Here is a 22,338-nt window from a genome sequence, read left to right as displayed (position 1 = left end):
ATAATCCCTATTTATATCATCACTCTATTTTTATTTGATTTATAACACTTTTTACAAACTATTACTCTTATCTTATTTTATAGTTTACTAGTAAACCAAAATTTACAAAAATCTTTAATAACAAATTAATTTTATTGAGAAAAGGAAAAGATAATAAGTGGTTGTACAGTTACTCTGGTGGTGAACAAAGTATATGGCCCATAGCCTAAGTCAACTAGTCCATTTTCTTCTTTCTTGGGCCCAAACAGTTTTATGATGATTATGTACTAAAATTCCAAATTAAAATCAATACACACTGAACTATAATTACAAAATTTAAGATGATATTACAAATTTTATGGGTTTTTATGATATTTTTGCAAAAATATGTTTTTTTATATATATATAAAGTTATTTTATTAGAAAAATTCAAAAAAAAAAATGGAAATAAATGGAAAAATTACAATGGTAACGAGGTACCTTTAGGGTAACTAGTTACCTTATACTGTTTTTTCCAATTTTTTTTTTTAACTTTTTTCCTAAAAAAATCAGAAAAAAAAATATATTTTTACAAACTTATCACTTAAAAATAAAAATTCACATTATATTGTTGAGAATCATGGGGTTCCATCTCAAAACCAATTGGTGATGAGTGGAGTTGCCCATGTTCTTATATATGACTCAATACTTTTACATTTAATTCATGTGGGACAATGCTCTTCAATATCCCCCCTCAAGATGGTGGCTATTTTTGCTCACCAATCTTGAATCACCTTATCACAAGCCATGCCATTTGCTCGCTTATTTTTGTTTGGATCTCAAGCGTCTTTGCACCATCTGGATCTCGTGCGGTTGGCTAACCATCTGGAGTGTGGATCGAAAGCCCGCTAGAGATATGGCTCTGATACCATGCTGAGAATCATGGAGTTCCATCACAAAACCAATTGGTGATGAGTGGAGTAGCCCATGTTCTTATATATGGCTCAATACTTTTATATTTAATCCATGTGGGACAATGTTCTCTAATATATACTAATAAGATTTGTAAATTGATTTAGTCTAAAAAATAACACTCAATTCCCATTTTTTTTTTGTCCTCACGAGGATTAGGCAAACTATTTTTCTCATTATGAAAGCAAGCATAGAAAGGTATCATATTATTTACACATGAAAAAATATGCACAACATGTTATTTAAATAATTATTTCGAAAGTTAGAAAAAGAACAAATCTCAATACAAGCGAATAAAGTATGACCTTAATGATCCAAACTAATTAAGATATTAATCTAACTAGTGTGATACATATTCTATAAATCTCGTTATATATAACTTTATTTAGCTACAATTTTAATCACAAAAACAATGAAAAGGAAGTGCCTAGCTTCATTTATTTTCCCTTCACTTGCTTTTTCCATCCTCATAATAATCTTTCATCTTCAAGTTGTTATCAGATCTTCAAAATCATATTACTCATCCAATCTCATCACTCAAACCAACCACCAATTTAGCCTCTTGATAGGAATTTTAACCCGACCAGATAATTACAATCATTGCCATTTTCTTCGTCTCATTTATGGTATCTAATCTTCTCAATTGGCTAAAATTGACGTGAAATTCATCGTTTGTAATCTCACAACGTCCTGACCAATATGTGTTTGTTGCTTTAGAAATTATTAGATTTAATGATATCATCATCTTAAATTGTACCGAAAATATGGATTCAGGAAAAACATATACTTATTTTTCTTCTTTACCAAATATTTTGCCTACAAAATACGACTACGTCATGAAGGCAGACGATGATGTTTACATTCGGCTCAATCCACTTGCCAAGTCAGTCGAGCCATTGCCTAGGGTGGACTTGTATTATGGTTTTGTAATTCCATGCAATAGCCAAAATCCTTATTCGGAGTACATGTCAGGGATGGGATACTTGATTTCTTGGGACCTTGTGGAGTGGATTTCAACTTCAAATATCCTTAAATTGGACCTGAGGATAAGTTGGTTGGGAAATGGTTGACTAAGGGGAATAAGGCTAAGAATAGGATTTCCAATAAACCAATGTATGACTATCCAAGTTCTAATGGGAAATGCTCTCATGAGCTTATACCACAGACTATTGAGGTTCATAGGCTTAAGAGGTTGGATCAATGATTACATGTGCTTCAATTTTTTAATGTTACCAAAGATCTAAAGAAATCTAATTTGTACTATTTATGATTAAAACTTTTTGAGAATTTAAAATTAAATATATATATATGAATATTAATGCTTATTTATTAAAAAAAAACAATGTTTTTATTGATAAATGTTAGTTCAAATAATAAATTCAAACAAAATATTATTGCAAGAAATGTATTTTAAAATATTGTGACTAAAATGCTCTTTGCTACTCATTTTCTCTCTCTCTCTCTCTCTCTCTCTCTCTCTCTCTCTCTCTCTCTCTCTCCTATTACTAAAGGGCTTTGGTTTTGTAGCAAGTGGAGTATTTGTATCGATGATTTCCCTCTACTCTCCGGGGCAGAGGCGGTGAAGTGAATTTTCAACTTGTTTTCTCAAAGCCCCGACCCACAATTTGATAGGGAAGAGTTTTCTCTATTTGCAACTGTGCTATATCATAACATGTGGTTTTTTAGGAATTCCAACTTTCATAACAATGGTCAATGGGGGTTTTCAGACAGAAAAAGAAAATCTTTGAGAATTTCTAGAGCTATTGGAAGATAATCTTAAGCAGTAGGCTTGCTTGTTCTGTTGGTGGTCACTCTCTTAAGACTCGGTGGATCCTGTCTAGGCCTGGGAGAATTCGGTTAATGGGGATTTTGCCACAAAAGAGAGTAGTGGTGCGGTTGGTGTGGTGGTTTGGGATGCGTCTAGTGGTATCTTGGTCTTGTTTGCTGCTAAGATCCCCTTCCTCTCTGTGATTCTTGGCGAATTGGTTGCAGTTTGTAAGGGTGTAGAAGTGCTACGCAGTTTGGGAATTGAGGAGGCAGATATTCTTTCAGATTGCCTAAGTTTGGTTCCTGCGCTTTACTCTGTTGTTGCCCCTCATTGGAACGTGTCCTTTTTGTTTTCTAAGGTTTTAAGTCTGCTGACTAGTTTGTCTGCTAAGTTTTTTTGGATTCCTAGATCTAAGAACCATTCGGCTCATGCTCTTACTAAATGGGGATTAGATCACTCGTGTAAGGGTTTCCTTAATTTTTGGGAGGTGAGTCCCCATGTGCTCACCAGTATCTTTTCGTCTTTTGAATAAAGTGTTTGTGGTTTCTTAGCAAAAAAAAAATGTTAAAGTAGAATAAATAATTTGCTAAAGAAACTTTTAGTCACTAGGTTAATGTTACGTGCATTACGTGCATACTTAGTTATATTCTTAGTTTTTATTTTGGCTATGTGTATTTTTAGTTGTATAATTAATTGTATATTATATATTACTTATCTTGATTCAATCACTATTTCTATATATTGTTATATATTATTTATTATATTATATATATTCTTTGGTAGTTGATGACATTTTGTGTCTCCTACATTAGTTGAGTGCAATTTTTACCTTATAACCTTTTTTTCTTTTTCTTTTGGTAGTTGAGTGCATTTTGTGCCTCTTAAATTCTTGATAGCTGAGTGTATTTTTGCCTCCTATTACATATCTCCTCTAGTAATAGCATTAGTGCCTCCTAACTTTTATAATTATCTACTATTGTTTTTGTCATTTTTTTATTATTGTATTTAGTTAGCTATAATTTTATTTACTTTGCTTAAGAAAATACTTGAAAAAAAAAAACTAAAAAAATAAAACTTATTCTTTCAACATAAGCAATTTTTGCTTAAAGAAAATTTGGTAAACTTCTCATCTACACTTAATAGTTAACCCCGGAGAGTTATTATTAAGTTGTGAGTAAGTAGAATCAAATAGGCCTAGGAACAAGTTAAACAAAAAAAAATTAATTTTTTTTTAAAAAAATCATAATCTCTTCATGTTATAAGTATGCTCTATAGTTGCGGTTTCTAACTGATCTTCGACATCAGAAATTTATCGTCTTGAGATTATTTGTGTTCTTTTGTGATATTTGTGACATTGCATGCATCATGCATCATTGGTTACAATAAGATCCGTGTCTTATTGGATGACAACTACTTTTCCTTGATAAGCTTTGGTGAGACTTCTCAAAATCTTGGTCACCATATCTTTTTGAGTAAGTACCTTGCCAAGAGAGTTCAAACTATTAGTAATTGTAATAAAATGAGTATATATGTTAGCAATGGTTTCATCTGCTTTTATCTTAAAGTTCTCATGTTGAGTGGAATAAATTTAAATTTTAGTCTTTTTTATAGCACTAGTTCCTTGATGAGTAACTTCAAACAGTTTTCACATATCAAACAGTAGAGGCTTGTTCAATAATTTTAAACACGTCTCTACCAAACCACATATAAGTATATATTTAGCTCTTGCATTCTTAGAAAGCATTTTCTTATCATTCACATCACATGCCTCATAAGTCTTAACAACTTCTATACCATTTATAATATGTTTGGCAATGTAAGGACCATTAGACACTATATGCCACAAATCATAATCCATAGATTTAAGGTAAGTTTTCATTCTAATTTTTCTTATTGGAAAATTTACTCCATTGAAGTATGGTGCTCTATTTGTGATCAAACATTCTAACATATTATTTTGTGAATTATTACTTAGAATCACCATGCTCTAGATTGTGAAATCTAATCAAATAAATGAGCACAAGTTCTGATACCAATTGTTAACTCAAGATATGTGTCCAAGAGGGGGTAAATTGAAAATTTAAGCTAATTTCGGTAAATTAAAATTTTCAACACAAAACCATGCAATTAATTAAATTAATCAAGTAAATGCAAATAGTATGACAATCAAATATAGAGAGCAAATAATCAAGCTTGTAAAGTAAAGAGTTTAAGAGTAAGAAATTGTAAACTCTCGATTTTTACAAGGTTCGGTAGGACTAAGCCACCTATGTCCTTGGTCTTCAAAGCTATGGACCTAGCTTTGAGTTCCACTAGTGAGCCAAGTTAACGAGCTTGACTAACCCTTACAACCAGAAATTTTTCACCAAGGTGTTTCTAAACCTCTTATAATAGTAATCCACCGCCAAGGACTATCAACCTCTTTCTCAAATTATTGTAATGTTAATCTCACTCTAACCGGATTGTTTACAATACTGGTCTCAACCTCCCTCAATCACAATTTGGAAATGTGTTTAGAATTAGACATAAACTCACTCTAGATGTATGATGATACAATGAATAACCTAGAGTGATTAGTAAGCACAGTTAGAATAAATAATTACGAATTTTGGCTAAAAGTGTGTGAAAAGTATTTTATTAGATTTTAAACTTTGGAGCTCTTAAAATCACTTGAATATGTTTGGCATATAGAATAAATGCTTAGTCAACCTGAATTTTGAGTAAAGAATGAGTTTTTATAGTGAATGAACAAAAACTAATCGTTTATAGTTGTTAGCACACTTTTCAAAAAGGAATCCTGAGAAAAACGGTCTGCCATTTTTGTGAAAAATGATCTGCCATTTTTGTGAAAAACGATCTGCTATTTTTGTGAAAAATGGTCTGCCGTTTAAAAGCGGTAGACTGAAAACAGGACAGGGGCAAAATCTCATTTTTTCAGCTCTAAAATGCGCATAACTTTCCACTCGTTAATTTGATTTCAGAATTTCAGTTTTTTTCTCTTAATTAAATGATATGTGATCTTAAAAATTAATTTTAGAAATTTTATATATAATTTTTATGAAATAACTTGTTGCACTAGTTAGTGGGCTGAAATTCGTACTTAGAACATTTTAAGTATGGACTTGAAAATTACTGTACAAGACTAGGAAATATAAATAAACCTTCATGGAGTCTTATCTTGAGTTTCTTAAGCCTTTAAGTTCACTTTGGGTCACTTTTGAGAATTTTAATAAAATTACTATTTTACCCTTAGAGTTAATTTTGTCTTAAAATCTTATTTATCTTTAATTGTGCTACAAAATCAACAACTCATTAGTAACAAATAATAATCAAATATTTGTTAATCATCAAAACAAAAAGACTTAAGAGTTTGAGTCAACAATTACAACTTATTTGTATGGGTCACTAGATAATGACATTTACATGAAAGTTTTTGAAGGATTAAAAATACCTGAAGCATATAATAAAAAAAACTTGAGAAATGCATTCAATTAAGCTAGAAAGATCTTTACATGGTTTAAAACAATCTGGTCATATGTGGTACAATCCCCTTAGTGAATATATATTGAAAGTACGCTATATAAATAATTCACTTTGTCCATGCATTTTTATTAAGAAATCCAAATTAGAATTTGTTATCATCGCAACTTATGTTGATGATCTGAATATGATAGGAACTCTGGAAGAGGTTATTGAGGCAATAACATATTTGACAAATGAATTTGAGATGAATTTTTTTTAGGAAAAATCAAATTTTATCTTGGTTTGCAAATTGAACACTTATCAGGCGGGATCCTCGTTTATCAGTCAAATTGTATAAAAAAAAATCTTGAAACGATTTAACATGGATAAAGCCCATCCATTGAGTTCTTCGATGGTTATTCGATCATTGGATATTAAAAAAGAAATTTTTCATCCTCTAGAAGATCACGAAGAAATTCTTGGTTCAAAAGTATTATATCTTAGCGCAATTGGTGAACTAATGTATCTTGCTAGTTCTACAAGGTTTGTTATAGCTTTCTCTGTAAATTTGTTAGCAAGATATATTGCTTCACTCACACGTCGACATTGGAATGAAGTTAAACAAAGTTTTCGTTATCTTCGTGAAATGACTGACATGGGTTTATTTTACTCCAAGAACTCAAAATCAGAATTGGTGGGATATACTGATGTTGGATATTTATCTTATCCACACAAATCTCGATCACAAACATGTTATTTATTTACTTATGGTGGTACTGCTATATCTTGGCGCTCAACAAAACAAACAATGATTGTAACTTCATCAAATCATTCTGAAATAGTTGCACTACATGAAGTGAGTTGAGAATGTATATAGTTGAGATCATTCATTCAACATATTCAAGAATCATGTCATATTTCTAAGAAGGAAGGTTCCACAGTTCTGTACGAAGACAATGTTGCATGTATTGCTCAAATAAAAGGAGGTTTCATCAAATGTGATGGAACTAAGCATATTTCACCAAAGCTTTTTTTCACGCATGAGCTTCAGAAAAAAAGGGAAATAGATGTCCATTAAATACGCTCTTGTGACGATTTTGTAGACTTGTTTAGAAATGCTCTTCGTACAATAATATTTGAGAAGTTGGTATATAAAATTAAGACACGTCAACTCAAAGATTTTACTAGTTGAGATAAACGCTATAAAGAAAGGGAGATAAGAATATAATGTATTCTTTCTTTACTATAATTTTATTCCTACAAGGTTTTTTTTTTTTAATGGTAAAGTTTTAAGGAGACATATTTTTAATATAAGACATCCAAAAGAGAATGTTATGTCTTCTTCTGTCCAAAGAAATGATTCATCGAAATAATGAGTCACCATTGATATCGACACATCTGAGATCGCCAAATGTTCGGGTTCGGGAGTTCCTCTATTCAATCCTTTTCCTTCTTCTTGTTGCTGGATATCTCGTTCGTACACATCTTCTTTTTGTTTCTCGAGCCTATAGTGAGTTACAGACAGAGTTCGAAAGGGTCAAATCTTTGATGATTCCATCATACATGATTGAGTTGCGAAAACTTCTGGATAGGTATCCTACATCTGAACTTGATAGTGAATGTCTTTAACTATGCATCATCTACTTTATTACTCAACTAGTAAACAAAGCCGCGCTTCGCGCAGTTTTAAAGCATAATTTAAATATATATTTAATATCATATTTATTTAATTAATTATAATTTTTTAAAATATATATTTATATATACAAAAATATATAATGAAAGTGAGAAATTTATACATTTTTTTAAAAAATTATATTTATAAAGTTATGTTTATATAACTTGCTTTATATTTATGAAAAATTTTATTTTCACCGCACAAAATTATAAATGCACCCCAATATTAAAAAAAAATATAAACTAAAAATAATTTTAGAAAATTAGTGTTAATATTTTTTTAGAATTTTCTTTTTTACATTATTTTGTGTTAATTTCTTTGTCTATTATACTCATATTATATCGTATTTTTTTTTTCTAAATTATGCACATTTCTTTATTTATTTTTCATAATATTTAAAATATAATTTATTTTTATTTTCTTAGTATATTTTTTAAGAATATGAAAAATGAAGAATATTTTTTAAAAAAATTTAGCATAAACTAAAAATATATATTTTATATAAAATAAAATATTTCTTATTTCTTTTTTTTCAAATTTTTATACATAAAAATGAGGAACTACGAATACAACAATTACTTAGATACTACATTTTAGAATTCAGATCAAGAATTATTTTATGTAACTCATTTCTGATACAAGTATTACATATGTAATTTCCTATAAAAATGTACATTAAACTAAAAGTACAATAGTTATATTTCATAAATATGATAATTAATCGAATTTAACACTTTAAAATTCAACTTCAAAAATTTATTTTGTCTAACGCCTCTTTTATACAAATATTTTTTTATGTAACAAATTATTTTGTAATACACTATATAAACAACTTAAATATTTTTTTATAATTAATGAAAAATCAAAAAATAATTAATTACACATACAATTGCTATTTATATAGATTTACTATTAACTAATAAATTCAAATTATTATTGATATACATATATCATGATACTAATTCTTAAGGTATCAAAATTTTTTATATATATATGTGTGTACATTTTTGTAACTGTTTAAGTAAATAAATTTTTAACATTCTTTTTGTCAACAATTAAATAATTAATTAAAATTGCATCTTAATATTTTTTTCTTAATGATAATTGCTATTTAGTGAAATGGTATTAAGGCAAATAGTATTTACGCACATTATATATATTGTAGTACTTACATATATTAATTAAACAAATAAAATAGTAAAACGAAATTATAATATCAAATTAAGATAATTGTTATTAGTCACTAATAATTTTTTTTTTCAAAAAATATATAGTTAAAAATAAATTTATGTTTCGGTCTCTAAAATACATTTTATTTAAATAATATTTTTTATAAAGTACTTTTCTTTTTACGAATGCACATATATTAATAATAAATTTCTATTATAATGAAATATGGCTCATTAATTTATGTTAATGATTGATATTCTTATATGTTACGTATATATATAAACTATTATTTTTTTTATTATAATGTAGTTATTATGGTTGTAATTATATATTTTTTTTTTTCAAAGGATGAGCTATAAGTTTTAAAAAAAATATTTTTACCAATTTTTTTTTTATAGTTATCTATTTTTTTTTTTCTATCTTAACATTAATTATTATGTTACTTTTATATTTTTTTTACCAAAATATTATTATTTATTATTGTTAGGATAGGATATAAATAAAAAATATAAATTACCAAAAAAATATATTTTAATATATATATTTATATTTTTCTCCATGTCTCAAATCACACAATAATAAAGTATTTTTTATTATTAATAATTTCAAAACTATGATGAAAAATGTCATATATTGACCTAAGAAAATAAAAACAACAACAACAGTAACAAAATATCTACTTCAAGCGATTAAAAAAGTATACACACTTCATCATATAAAAACCAAATAAAATATTCTTAGAAGATAAGAATATGCAAGAAACTAATTGAAGGTCATCAATAATAATAGAATATATACACATACACGTACAAATAGAGTTACAAACAACAAAATAAACGAATGAAATATTAAAAATAACACCCATACATATTTAGGAGACATAGACAAAGAGAAAAGATTAATACAAAGAGAGACATATGATGAAAATAAAAAATCAAGAGAAGATATATGTATATATAAGAAGCATAATGAACTAAAACTGAATCTAAATACATATGCATGTAAAGATAGTTTTAGTGATAATCGTTCAAATCAAAATAAAAAAATTAACATATAGTTTTGTTGCAAAATATCCATTGGAGAAACTTGTCAATGAATAACTATTTCCAAATAATCTGAAAATAAAACATCAAGAATTAGGAATAACAATAAAAAAGAATAATCTTAAAATATGAATAGTCATTGTCATGTAATATGAACATAGAACATCAAAATTAGAAAGGAGAAAAAAAAAACATAACAAAAACTTCAAAATTATGAGTGGATACAAAACTTCAACTTGAGTATAGGACATTATATATAGACATAAACCAATAAGAACAATGCAAAGAAAACAAATAGTTTTTTTTTTATTATTTAATGTAAGAATATGAATAGTTTTAATAATTAAATGTATAATAAATACAAATAATATTTTTTAATGAAGGAATACAAAAATTTTTAATATTTAATAGTGAAATCTTAATATAAACATAAATGAAAAGAATTAAACAAAGAATATAAATAGTTTTTTTTTTGTTACAAACTTTTATTTTTATGTAATAATAAAAACTCTAAATAATAAGAAAAATGAAGATATTAAAAAAAAAATATATATATATATATAATAAAAAAAGCTCATATGCAGTACCACATCACCTTCCTATATCATTCTCCATTATTATTATTATTACTTTTTTCATAAATGTACAACAAAAACAAAATAATTACAAAAAATGTGCAAAAAAAAAATTATTTTAAAAACTTATATATTTTGAAAACTTATTACATCAAATCATACATTTTAATCATTAAATAATAAACTATGTTTATTAAAACTCAAAATAAACAATTTCGTAAAAATTAATTAAACAGTTTTATAAAAATAAACAAGTTAATTTTTTTTATTAAAAAATAAATGTTTATTATCTATTTTAGTATGAATTATTATAATTTAATAAGATTTTTTTTAATAAAATACAATATCAAAATTATAAACATTAATGTATATAAATATAAATCAATACTTAAAATTACTAAAAATAAACATGACACATAGAGTGATAAAATAAACATATCTGAATATTATTATTTTGTTTATTAAATTAGTATGTTTAATAAATAGAAAATAAAATAAACATATATATACAAAGTATTTTAATTATTATTATGTTTATTATAATTGTAAACATAAAAACAGACATAGACAATTTATACTATACTAAAATAATATTTTTTTTTTCTATTGTTTCTATATATTGATTATTTTCTAATGAATTAGTGAACGAATTTTCTATTGAAGTATAATTCTTACATCAAAAAATAAATAAACAAACATAACTTTATAAACTCCAAAAATTATTTAACTAGAAAAAATAAACATGACACAATAAACAAAGAAAAAGATAAAGATAAACAATTTATATATATATATATATTATTTATTTTCTAAAAAATAAACATAACACACATAGAGTGATATAATAAATTTATGTGAATATTATTATTTTGTTTATTAAATTAGTATGTTTAATTAATAGAAAATAAAATAAACACATATATAAAATGTTTTATATTATTATTGGTATGTTTTTTATTATAATTGTAAACATAAAAATAAACATAGCTAATATTACCATATATATAATAATCAATAATTATTACCATATATATTATAAAAAAAATTGAAAAAAAGTTTTTAATTATATATAAAAATGTATGAGAAAATGATAATAAGTTTTTTTGCACATATTTTGTAATTAATTAAAATAATGTATACAAAATTGTAAAATGCTCATTTATAATTGTATTAATATATTATTATTATTATTAATTGATAGAAAAATAATTTATTCCTAAGAGATTATTCATATTCATAATAATTATTATTAAATTATTAGGTAACTTATTATGTGTTGTAACTTACTTATTAAAAGCTATTATTAATCAGTTGTTATCATCTTTTATATTTTTATAGAGAAAATAGAATATCAAAAGAAGATGATACCATTTGTTTAAAAAAATAGTTAAATAGCTATAAAATAATTTGAGAGCACCACATCATCTTTTTGAAATTCTCCTTTATATATATATATATATGTAGATATTGATATCATATAAGTAATTAAGTAGAGTCGAATATAATAATAAAAAATCAGAAAAATTACAAAACAAAAAAAATATATACAATGTTGAAAAGATAGTAATTTAAAATTGTTAGAGTTGAGTTACATGATTTTTTTTTTTTAATTATTATTATTATTTTTTTTTTTTTAAAATGAGAGTCAAATAGAATAAAAAAAGTATAATACATTACCTAATCTTTTTTTTGCTTGTTCTTTTTTTCACTTTGCATATATAAGAGTACATTTTTTAGATTTAGTCAAAATATGATCAAAAATATAGTATACCACATGCCCGAAAATTATTTTGTTTAATAAAGAGAAAATGTAAATAATGCTTTCCAATTTATAATAATTACTTTCCTATATATCATAAAGTAATAAATTATTTTTATATTAATATATCATACATTAGTAATTAAATGTAGTTATAAGTTACACTATTATTAATTAATAATAATAGATGTGAATGGGAGTTACTCTATTGATAATAATAATAGATATTTAGTTAAAATTATTATTGAAAAAATAAATAAATTATAAAAAATTAAGAAAATAAAAAATAGGATAGAAAACACACATAGATTGCCACCTCAACTTCCTAATGCTTTCCTTTATATTGATATATTGATTGATATTGATATTGATATTGATTTATTTATGTAACTATTCTAATTACACTTAAGATCATAGTAATTTTCCTATGTTACTCTTATAACTCTAGATTATTTAGTTCTTATACTTAATAGTTCTTATTATATAAATAAAGAGACTATCATCTTGTAAATGTTATAATTCTATGTATAATATAAAATATATGTATGTGTATATAACATGCGGAATAAATAAATATATACACTATATGAATATAAGGATCGAAATACCTCCAGCCATTGATTCTTTGAGCATTAATCCCACATAAGCTTTGATCTGCAAAGGAAACTGGTTGATGTGGGTAATCGGGCTTCCTCGCTCTCTCAACTCTCTTTAGATGGATTTTGCTGTTATGAACAGAATGAGTAAGGAGCTCGGGGACCGAGACCCTATATTTATAGGTGAGATACTCCATCAGTATCTGTGCCACATTAATTGTCAGAATATTTTGACAATTAATTCAGGAAATCAAATCAGGTAATATTCTATATATGGAAGATATACAACTAATAAATTTTTTCTCTTATTTCATATTCTTTATTCTAATATTATTCAATGTTGATGAGTAAAAAAAAAAGGAAATAGAAAAGATTGTGTAAATAAATAAAATAATGACAGTAGAAGGAGCAAATTAGTAAATAGATGTATAGATGAATAAAAATATACATGAATAATAGCCGCACAAAACCTGAGACGAATGTATACCTGTGTTTAGGTGTGAATGCATAAAGGTAAAAGCAGCTGCCACTTGATTTCTTTACGAAGATAGGGTTCACCTCAAAGAGGCACGATACGCTACCCCTATAAATACACTCACCAAAGCTATCAGCTAGAAGGACAGACAGAGAGAAGTAAAGAGGAGAAAGAAGGTGTTCAGTCCCATCACGCTTGTCTTATCAATCTTCAAACAAATTTTCCCTTTGCTTTCTATTCCCTTTGCTGTAGAGGTTGTTTGTAAGCGTCGAAGCATAAACAACATGCTTGCATACAAACTCTCTTAATCTCTCACTTCAAACCTTTCAGAAAAGATAAACTCCAAAAGAAGAGTGTGTTTATATGCACGCTCTTTGTTTACCTTCTTCTTTTCCTTTCTTATTTATCTTATTTCTCTCTACACAAAAACAGTTTGCGTTGATACTGTTTCTATCTCACTAAAAATACCCATTTACACACAGTTGAGACCATTAATATGTAAATCTCCATTTTATTAATAAAACCTAATATAGCTTAAATGCTACCGTAGACGTAGGCAAATGATTTTCTGCCGAACTACTTAAATTTGTGTGTTACATATTCTATACATATATTTATACTTATATCCGTATTTAGCAATATATACATATAATTTCTGCTTATAATATATATATATTATGCTATAATTACGTTCATTTATATATATATATTATGCTATAATTACGTTCATTTACACACATATTATGCTATAATTACGTTTATTTATAATATTTATATTAAGTTTATAATTATTTATTACGCATTATATTATAAGCTTTGACTTATTTATTTATCATATATTTATAATTAAATGTTTAGCTAGAACCCCTAAACATTTTGGCGACTCTGCTGGGGAGCGTTTTCTTTAAATAGTTCATATATAATTATATCTATATATATCAATAAATATACTTATATATACTTATATATATATCAATAAATATACTTATATATATATACTAAGGAAAACGCTCAATTCGTTCACTTGAAAAAAAAAAGGAATTCTGTTCTCTCATCTAAATCCAAATGTCTGTCTCCGATACTCGAGAGCCGGACAGTCGGATCCGAACAGATACCTTGCGAAATGATAACAACAACAATAACAATAACAACAATACTAATCCGACAAACACAGATGAGGTTGTGTTAGCCAGATTGGAAAAGCTCCAAAAAGCCCAAGACGGCATGATGCAGCTACTGAGTTCGCTTCTACCACAGACACCCCAAGAAGCATCTATTGAAAGGAGCGGCTTACCTGAAGAACGTGCAATAAATGAATCTTTGATAAGGCAAGTACATACTGTTGACCAACGAACTCCGGCAACACATGATAATGTTCGAGGAATCAGAACTTCTGAGATTGTTGAAAGGGTTGGTGAAGAGGCTCGGTCCTCCTCTGAGTTCGTCACAAAAGACGAATTGATTGGTCTCCTTAAAGCTGAAAGGGGTAAATCGTCATCATCGGTAACTTCCACCGACTTTCATCCACCCTACCCTGTGGAAGTGGCGGTCAAACCTTACCCCCGCGGTTACGTGAGTCCGGTATTTCGAAAATACAATGGGAAATTTGGCAATGCCAAAGAACATATCATTCAATTCATAGATGATTTGGGTATTTATGCCCATGATTTTGAATTAAGAATCCGAGAATTTTCAAAGTCTCTCACTGATCGAGCATACTCTTGGTACGCAAGTTTGCCATCAGGGAGTATAAGGAGTTGGGACGACATGGTCTCTCAATTTTGTGCAAAGTTCTTTATGATTGAAGATAAATGGAGCATAGCTGACTTATCAGGAGAAAGACAAAACTTTGGTGAAAGACTCGTTAATTACGTTCAAAAGTTTAGGGAAAAAGCTCTTGATTGTGCTGAGACCATGGCTGAAAAGGATCTGGTGAAGATGTGTATCAAAGGCATGTTGGATGAATATCGATTACACATTGAAAACCATGCCATATACAATTTTGCAGAGCTTATAGCTAAATCAAGAAATACGGAAGCCACTGTTTTCCGTTTGACCAAGCCGTCCAACCAAAACGACCAAACACATCGGCCATGGAAGAGTTCAAAACGTGGTGTTGACATAGCACTAGCTCAAGATAGACAAAATTTCGAAGTCCATAAAAAAGGAAAACGAAGTGATAAACCAGCCGAATTTCCTTGTGACAAAGACAGAGTTTGTAGCTTGTTAGAAGCATGGATTCGGGATGGAGAAATAGTGTTACCATTTGTCACAAAATTACCCACTCCAGAAGAAAAGCAACATGATCTCTATTGTCATTTCCATCGAAGAATTAATCATCCAACAATGAGGTGTTACACGCTAAGGAAGATTTTTCATGAGCGACTAGAGAAAGGAGAGATTATTTTGGATCAAAACGAGGTGGAGCAAATGCCGTTTCCCCAACATCAAAATGGAGGAGCCGCTATGACATGCACAGAAGAGTTTCCCCTCATTTCAATAGGGATATCACGGAGCATACGTATCGAGGAAATTATAGAAGAACAAGAACAACCAAGAGAAAACAGCATGGTAAAGCCATTGTTAAAAACTAAATTATTTCGTAATTTCTTCGATTGCTTAGAATTTGGCCAAGATGCAAGGACTGAGGCTACAGAAAATTTGCTTAAAATTTCCCAACAACATGGCCCTTCTTGTTATATGGTAGGGCGCCCAATGCATAATATTGCTAAAAAATCTGAAGGAGCGATTGTCTTTACCAATGCTGACATACAAACTTCTCCGTTCCTTCACAACCGACCATTATATGTCGAGGCAAAAATCAATGGCTTAAAAGTGAAACGTGCTTTAGTAGATAACGGAGCTTCGGTAAATCTCATGCCAATTGGAGTGTATTCTGCTATGAAAGAGGTCAAAGGGGGGTTGATCCCACAACCGATTACACTCACTGGATTTGCTGCCAAGTCTGTAAAAACTATGGGTATGTGACTGTTGAGCTAGAGGTTGGACCAATCAGAGGACCCACTCGATTCCATGTGATAGAAGCAGACACTTCGTACCATCTCTTATTGGGACGACAGTGGATTCATACACATCATTGTGTGCCATCGACGTTGCATCAATGTGTCAAGGCACACATCCGGGGAAAAGATGTTCATATCACGGCTACCAAAGCACCGTTTGCTAGAGAAGAAGCTCACATGGCGGAAGCAATGTTCTTTGATGAGCTTTCAGAAAATAACATGGAAATGGTCACAAGGCCACGTGCGGTGCACTTACCCAAATGGGAAGAATATGCAGTAATAAATAATCCTTCAATTGCCAAGCCCAAAAGAGAAAAGAAGGTTCAGAAGGTCACATTGCCTAATGGGAAAAGAGCATATCGTTTATGACGGTATGCGGGGTCGGCTATCATGCTTGGCCCCACCATTGCCATGGCTGAAGAGGTTGAGAATAACTTCGCTCTACCCCATCCACAAGTTGATAGTCTGTTAAAAGATGTGGGATCACTTGAGCTACCAGAAGAGCCAAAACCCGCGTCTAACAAATTGGAAGAAATTAATTTATTAGAAAATCCCGAAGAGAAAAAACCTGTGTTCATTTCTGCCGACTTACCTGTAGCTATACGAGCTGAGTTGATGGAGCTATTATACAAATATCGAAATGTGTTTGCTTGGACATACGAAGATATGCCTGGGCTAGATCCTAAACTAGTCACTCACAAATTGAGCACGCTACAGGAAGCAAAACCAGTAAAGCAAACCTCAAGGAATTACAAAGCCGAGGTACAACTTCAAATCAAGGCAGAAATTGAAAAATTACTAAAAGCAAGATTTATTCGTACATGCAAGCATCCGATATGGTTGGCTAACATAGTTCCAGTAAAGAAAAAGAATGGGAAAATAAGAATCTGTGTTGATTATCGAGATCTTAATAAAGCTTGTCCAAAGGACGACTTTCCATTGCCAAATCTTGATACTTTAATTGATGCAACAGCAAATTGTGAGATGTTTTCTTTCATGGATGGGTTTAGCGGATATAATCAAATTCAGATGTCTCCAGAAGATGCAGAGAAAATGGCGTTTCGAACCCTGTTCGGAAACTTCTACTACACTGTCATGCCATTTGGTTTGAAAAACGCTGGGGCCACCTATCAAAGAGCAATGACGGCAATATTCCATGATATGATACATGAGAACGTAGAAGTGTATGTTGATGATATCGTCGTCAAATCCCAAAATAAATTTAATCACATTCGCGATCTCGAGAGAGCATTCCAAAGGTGTGAAAGATACAAACTTAAAATGAATCCTCTTAAATGTACCTTTGGTGTGAGCGCAGGAAAATTCTTAGGGTTTGTTGTTCACAAAAAGGGTATAAGCATAGATGAAGACAAAACTAAAGCTATATTAGCCATGGGAGCACCACAGTCAGCAAAAGAACTAAAAAGCTTCCTTGGAAAAGTATCATACTTACGACGTTTTATACCAGCTTTGGCGGAACTCACAAATCCACTACAGGCCATAATGCGGAAGGGTGTATCATTTTATTGGGGAGAAAGACAGCAAAATTCATTTGACAGGATTAAAAGTGTGTTGTCTTCTCCTCAGGTTATGATGTCACCAGTACAAGGAGTACCATTGCTATTGTATTTAGCTGTTACCGAAACATCTATCGGGACGCTGTTAGCACAAGAAGTCGAAGGGAAAGAAAAGCCTATGTATTATCTTAGCCGAAAACTGAAAGGCGCCGAGACAAATTACCCCTATGTTGAAAAACAATGTTTGGCTTTGGTATACACCGCCCAGCGATTGCGACATTACTTAGTAGCACATAAAGTAATAGTGATAACCAAGGCAGATCGCATAAGATTTATGTTAAACAAACCTATACCTTCTAGTAGAATAGCCCGGTGGATACTAATGCTTGGCGAGTTTGATATCACTGTCATGTATCCAAAGGCACAGAAAAGTCAGGCCTTATCTGATCTATTGGCATATTTACCTGATAATGATGAAAACTTACTCATGGATGAAATCCCTGGGGAGTTACCTGAGGCTATGATTTGCAATGAGAAAACACAAGAATGGTGGGCAATAACATTTGATGGGTCGTCAACCACTAAAGGAGGAGGTGCAGGAATAGTATTAACTGATCCTATGGGTAAGAATCATATTCAAGCTTATAAGTTATCGTTTGACTGTACTAACAATGAAACTGAGTATGAGGCACTTATTCTGGGAATCACGGTCGCGCTAAAAATGGAAGCTAGCAAAGTTGTGATTAGAGGAGACTCCAAACTTGTTATCCAGCAAGTCAAAGGGGATTTTGCTGTGAAAGAGCCATCATTGGCAATATATCGAACAATGGTCCAAAAGCTAGCAAAGAATTTTGAGGAATGTCAATTCGAGCATGTGCCTCGAACACAAAGTAGGTACGCCGATGCTTTGGCTACTATGGCTTCAAAAATTGAGGTATCAGAAATCCAAAACTTGACATTTAAAATAGTCAATCAAAAGTGTTCAATCACCTCGGGGTATGGAAAAGAGTCTGCCAGCAAGAAGTGGAGACAACAAATGGTTGATAAGCTCACGAAATTGAAAAAGACTCATCTCAAAGAAATGCAACGTTTTGTTGTTATAGGTGGGACACTTTATTACCGATCATCGGATGGGGTGTTAGCAAGATGTTTAGACCAAGAGGAAATCTCTACTCAGATGGAAGAAATTCATAATGCTGCCTGTGGAGTCGAAGGTCCCAAATTATCAAGAAGATTACAAAGGGCCGGTTATTTTTGGCTAGAAATGGAGGAAGATGCTGCAAGATTGCAAAAAGATTGTCCGCAATGTCAACTCTTATTTAATAACCATGAGGCAATTTTGATAACCGAAGATTACGATTGGAGGAGACCATATAAAGAATATTTACGGGACAAAATAACACCATGTGATAAGAAAGAAAAAGAAAAACTACTCAGACACATTAGTAAGTATTTCTTGAAAACAAATGATGACCTCTACCGCAAAGGATTCAATGGGAAGTTATTGCGTTGCATTTGCAAGGAAGAAGCCAATGAAGTAATGGAGGAAGTCCATCGCGGGGATTGTGGTGAACATCAAGGAGGAAGAAAATTATATGAAGAAATTGTTCGCATAGGATATTATTGGCCGACCATGGAAGCGGACGCCATGAAATTCGCAAAAGAATGTCAAAAATGCCAAATTTTTGGAGACAAAATCCATGCGCCAGCTATCCCTCTCCAATCCATCACCACCCCTTGGCCTTTTCACACTTGGGCTATGGACCTCATAGGTCCAATCTCGCCACCCTCTCAGGGAAGAATTTGGATTTTAGCCGCAACAGAGTGTTTCACAAAATGGTCAGAAGCAATCCCATTGAAAAAGGCCTCTACAGAAGCTGTGGCCACCTTCATCTTAGAACACATCATTTGTCGTTTCGGCATTCCAAAAAGAATCTTGTCAGATAATGGCACGCCATTCACCGGCAAAGCGACAAAAAAGTTACTAGAAGATTATCAAATTTTCCATGGGAAATCAACCAGGTACTACCCGCAAGGAAATGGCATAGCAGAAGCGTTTAATAAGCTATTGCTGCGGGTATTAAGTCGTATGGTACATGACAGTCCCACAATTTGGCATGAATTCATTCCTCTGGCTTTATGGGCATATCGTACCTCAAAACGTGGGTCTACAGGGTTTACACCGTTCTCCTTAGTGTATGGATCTGAAGCGGTATTGCCTGCCGAAATAGCCGTGCCGTCAGCTAGGCTAGCCATGTCTGCAGGAATGGATGTACATCAAGCACGGTTAGAAGAATTAGAATTAATTGATGAACGTCGAGAAAAAGCTCAGATTAATTTGCTGCAATACCAACGACGTGTATCTAGGGCATATGACAAACTTGTACGACCAAGGACATTCCAAGAAGGTGATATGGTTCTGAAAGCTGCAGACCATGTGATGCGAGGAATGCATGCAACTAAGTTTGTACCGAATTGGGAAGGACCATACGTTATTAAAGAGATAAAAGGCAGCGGCTACTGCACGCTCTTAGATACTAACACAGGAATGACACTCCCTGTTACTAACATAAAATACATTAAGAAATACTTTTCTTAAGTTATGACTACAAAAAAGTCCAAACCTTGGATGATGAAATTTTATAATTACATCACTACTCTTGTTACCATTGTGTATGGCAAAAAAGTTATTTTTCTTAAATAAAATGTTTAAATTATATGTATTACTTTCTATTTTTATTCTTTTATCTTTTCTAGAAGTTTTATAAAATATATATATTATGTGCCCATATTTGTAAAAAGGGAAAAGAAATTAATACACACACACATATTATATATAAACCTATATATATATATATATATTTATATTGAAACTAAAAGAGACTACAAACAAAAAAGGGGGATCTACACCCCTAAATCATAAAGGAACATGAGTCCAAGTACTTGGTGGAGGATCCCGATCTCTAATATGCTCTGCCAAACTTTCTATCTTATGATCCAAGTCTTTACGTGCTTCGCGCAAAGTATTAAGCTCTTCAAACAACTGACGATGACGAATGGATGATCGAACAGTCTCAAGGTAGGACTCTATCAATTTTTTTAATATAGGGGGCTGCTTTGAAAACACAAGACACAATATTCTCCAATTCTCTGACAACAAAGAGCAATATGTCTCTGAAACGGCGTATTCAAACTGGAGCAACGGTAGCACAGGAGTGATCAATTGAATAAAAAGTATTTTTTCAGACTGGGAAAGACCTTTGAAGAAAGATGCAAAATCTTTATCAATTGAAGTATAACGTGAATAAAATTGTGATGCCTGAGGCTCATATGATGACAAATGAATTGCGTCTCTTCCTACTAATGTTGTTAAGTCTTCACTACGCTCCAATCCCACATACGTAGAGCTAGCAGCTAAAAGATTGCTTGGAGGAGTTTGCAAGCACAGTTCATGACTACTTCGATCAGTGTCTGTGGCATGCGTCTGTGATGCATGAGACTTATGTGATGACAAATGAATTGAATCTCTCCCTACTAATGTTGTTAAGTCTTCACTACGCTCCAAACTTACATGCATAGAGCCGGCAGCTAAAAGACTGCTTGGAGGAGCTGGCAAGCACAGTTCAGGAGTGCTTCGATCAGTGTATGTGGCATGCGTCTGAGATAAAGAAAACGGATTAAGAGTTCTAGAGAAACCTGCAAACCCGGCTGCCTGCGCAAGATATATACATATGTAAGTATTTATATTATACTACACATATGTTAGGTTTTATGCCCTAAATAAAACTCCATTTCAATGTAATCTTTTTTATTCAACATCAATAAAGAAACAGAAGTATTTTTTTCATTCATTTGTGTATGTTTTGGTTCACTTTATCAATAGCTTGTCTATTTGATTTATAAATTCATCTTAAACCCTTTTCACATACTTGATCATGTTTATTGTGCTGTCATCACATTTGAAAGTAAACATGACTATGTGAATAAAGTTTCCTAGATTTATCAGACACAGGGTTTTACTGATATGATAATCTACAACAAGAGTTTACTTGTATTTGGAGAAATACTATGTTCTTTCCAGAACATTGGTTAAAGTAAAGCTCAGGTTGGATGCATGGAGTATGCATTGGAAGGGACTGATATTGAACTTTGATTTAGATTTAATTAAACTTACCGTAAAATCTATTCAAGTCAATATCGCCAAGTTGATCCTAGATAAAATGATCTTAATCCTGTTATGATTAGGCTCAATCTTGAAAGGCTATTCGTGTTCTTTGATTTGTTAGTTAAGCCTACTTTTAGGTCAGGGTGATACGTACATTTTGGGAACACGGTAGTGCAA

General features: G+C 30.6%; 1 pseudogene; it reads left to right on the top strand.

Annotated features, from left to right (window-relative positions):
- Window positions 1–1,342: 1,342 nt before the first annotated feature.
- LOC115719942 (hydroxyproline O-galactosyltransferase GALT3-like) lies at window positions 1,343–2,569 on the top strand (annotated as a pseudogene).
- Window positions 2,570–22,338: the final 19,769 nt, after the last annotated feature.

This window comes from Cannabis sativa, chromosome X (genome assembly GCF_029168945.1).
Source record: "Cannabis sativa cultivar Pink pepper isolate KNU-18-1 chromosome X, ASM2916894v1, whole genome shotgun sequence".
NCBI classification, from domain to species: Eukaryota; Viridiplantae; Streptophyta; class Magnoliopsida; order Rosales; family Cannabaceae; genus Cannabis; species Cannabis sativa.
Note: the sequence above shows the minus strand (reverse complement) of the source record. Positions and strands in the feature narration are given on the sequence as shown.